The following is a 3083-nucleotide window of genomic DNA, read 5'->3' on the forward strand; positions in this document are numbered from 1 at the left end:
TTTGAAAAACGGGTAACGCTAAATGGTATTTTAAAAACTAAAGGGTTTAACGCAAAAGAATGTACCATAAATTATTATTATTAATTTAATTGTAGTATATGTTTGACACCGCTCCCTTTCTAGTGGGCACAAAAAACAACTGCCAGTAAAGTTAGTCCTTCCTTCCTACTTGATTCCTCTCCATCAAGAAATATGTACGTAAATGGTAAGGAATCACTTCTTTGTATACAATATATGGTTGCAAATCCTTGACACTCGAATGAGAATTATGGGAAACGTGACTTTTATTATAATAAGATTTATAGAGGGCGTTTATATTAACTAAATATTTCAATTGAATTTCTGTACTACAAGAAAGACTATTCGTGAGCAGATAGATCGTTTATACAACTGGAATTAGGTTTTTTCAATGAAAATTATCCCAAAAATCAACGCTACCACATTACCTGCAGATGGAACGGTCTTTGGTTTATTTGAAACCAGGTCCTCCTTCGTCAGTCCATTATTTTGATTGTTGTTTTGTTTCGGGTGGGAAATAATGAACCTACGTTTCATGAAACGCCCTTATTTCCATGAAAAACTCGTTTTTGTTTTAATATTAACAATCTTAACACCCATCTTGTAAAAAGCTTTCTCATGTCCATATTTTCAGTTAATATACGATATACGGCACTTTTTGGATTGCCACGACTGTGATGCAGGTTCTTGCAGGTCGTACCACCTCGTTTAAAGCTATTACATTAGTTGGGGCCTTTTCAAATAATGACTTTTTATGGCTGCCAAATAAATAATAAACAACGTGGAGTCTCCAAACTTGAAACAGCGAATAAGCAACTAGCGCCATCTCTAGAACAAGTCAGGTACTAAACTACTTAACATGAAAGTACTGGTAACGACAGAAAACGAGAAAAAGCGAGGTTATTTCTGCAAAATAAATAAATAGTTACCTTCTTACTAATTATTTTTAATTAACACATTTCAAGGTAACGTCTGTTGTATCGAAAGTGTCCTGATTTCGTTTCCTATCTATTTATGTGTTTAAACAATTAATTGATGTTAATAAATTATTAATTAGTCGTTCCTGGGGGACAACCTGCATAAATATCTATCTAATTATCAAAATATATCGAATTTATGTTAACTTGAATTAAGTGATTTACATTTTTGTGTAAAAAGAGACCTTGAAAATATAGATAATTATATCAGGGGGCAGACATGATTCTTCTTCGTGTTTTTATAGAAAAATATATATCATTATATATATATATATTAGATAAGCTACATGGTTAGAATGAAATGAAAACGAAAATCAAGTTCAAAAAAAGGTTAAAAAAATGTTTATTTCCACATTTTTATATTATTCAATGAAAACGTATTAAATCTGAATCAAAACATTGAATTATAGTCTATTTGTATGTATGAGAGAGTATTAAATTAATAAACCATTCGTAATCACACATATTTTCTGTAAAGGCCAGGTACTTTTTGAACAATCCTCGTATCAATTAAAGTTGACCTAATATTCCATGTAGAATTTAATTAGCTCGACTATTTTTACGACACCCTGTATATTTGTAAATTAAAATGGCTTTTATGAATCATATAAAATGTTCGTGAATTGAAATAATCGCTGTATTGAATTTTATTTATTTTTTTTTTATAATTTGTAATTCCAATCAAACTTATTTAATATATTTGTTTATAACGGTGAAAATAATATATAATATAGCATATTAAAAATTTTGACCTACACCAATAACTAAAAATAAAGTTCGCAATTTGTAGGTATTTCATTTAGCATTGGCAATTCCGACGTTGCCACTTGTTTATTAATTTATCTTCATCATTTTTATATTCTAATTTTTGCTTTTTTATATCGATATTCCACAAATTCTTTTTCTATTCAAATTAAATGAACTTTAGCCATTCCAGCTCCTTGAGCTAGCTTCTGACTGTCAATATACCAGATCATGATGTAAAAGAAGTATTTTGAACAAGACTCTTATTGTCCAAAATACATCGAACCCAACAACAAAAACACGCGGTTGTACTAAAATTATAATAAAAAAACAAAATACAGGGTACTGAGGAAAAATATTTGCCATTCAGTCGATTGGGGGCTATGGGGTTTTGTCCAAAACCCCACGTTTTGATAAGAAATGATTTTAGAGTCTAAATTTTAGATTGAACGTGTACTGAATAGATTTCAGGTCTTTCTAAGCCTCCTAATTATCTGAAAGAGCGTAGAGGTTAGTTTATAAACGCTCCTGAGCACATTTGTTAATTGCTAACTGGAAAATGGCAAGTGTTGTTCGTGGAGGAATCGAGAGCTTGCATTTTGGTCCAGAAATTCCCATTCCAACTCCTAGAGCTATCTTCGAACTGACTGTATATGAAATCATCATGTAAAAGAAGACACAGGGTACGAAAGCAAATTATTTGCTATTCAGTCGATTGGGGGTTATGGGGTTTTGTCCGAAACTTCAAAACTCAAAACTGGAGGTTCTTGGTGCATTAGATCGCGCTTCTTTTTGGGGTTATTGTAACCCGCTTCTTTAGAAGCTAATGATTGACTGAGTAGTGATTAGTCAGAAGATCTATCACTAGTTTCATGGCGTTTTTGCTCATCAACAGAAGTGTTTGTCTTAAATCTGAAGTGTTTCTCCAATGAGACTCCATCTGATTCTTCAGCCATTAGTACACTTCGTTATTGGTCTAAGAGATGGAGTCGTTGCCCGTTTTTTGGCCAGCTTCTTCTTCTTGTTCTTAAATTATAATAAACAAAAGAATATACAGGGTACGGAAGGAAAATATTTGCCATTTAATTGATTTTCAATAAAATTAAACTCGGTTTTTTCATTGATGCTACCGCCCAAACTATTGGGGAACCTCCTCCAAAATCTACGTTTTCTTTTAAGCAACTCAGCGTGAATTTTTCTCTAGGTTTTCTATAGTTTTGTCTTTTTCTCTTCTCGTTGGATGGGGTTAATTTGGGGTGAGTAGTTAATTCTTTTTAGCTGGTAAATTTCTTTTGAAGTCAATTTTTTTGCTTACGAGGGTAATAAATACATTAAAGAATACAA

The sequence above is a fragment of the Diorhabda carinulata genome, chromosome 6, assembly GCF_026250575.1.
Source record: "Diorhabda carinulata isolate Delta chromosome 6, icDioCari1.1, whole genome shotgun sequence".
Classification (NCBI taxonomy): Eukaryota; Metazoa; Arthropoda; class Insecta; order Coleoptera; family Chrysomelidae; genus Diorhabda; species Diorhabda carinulata.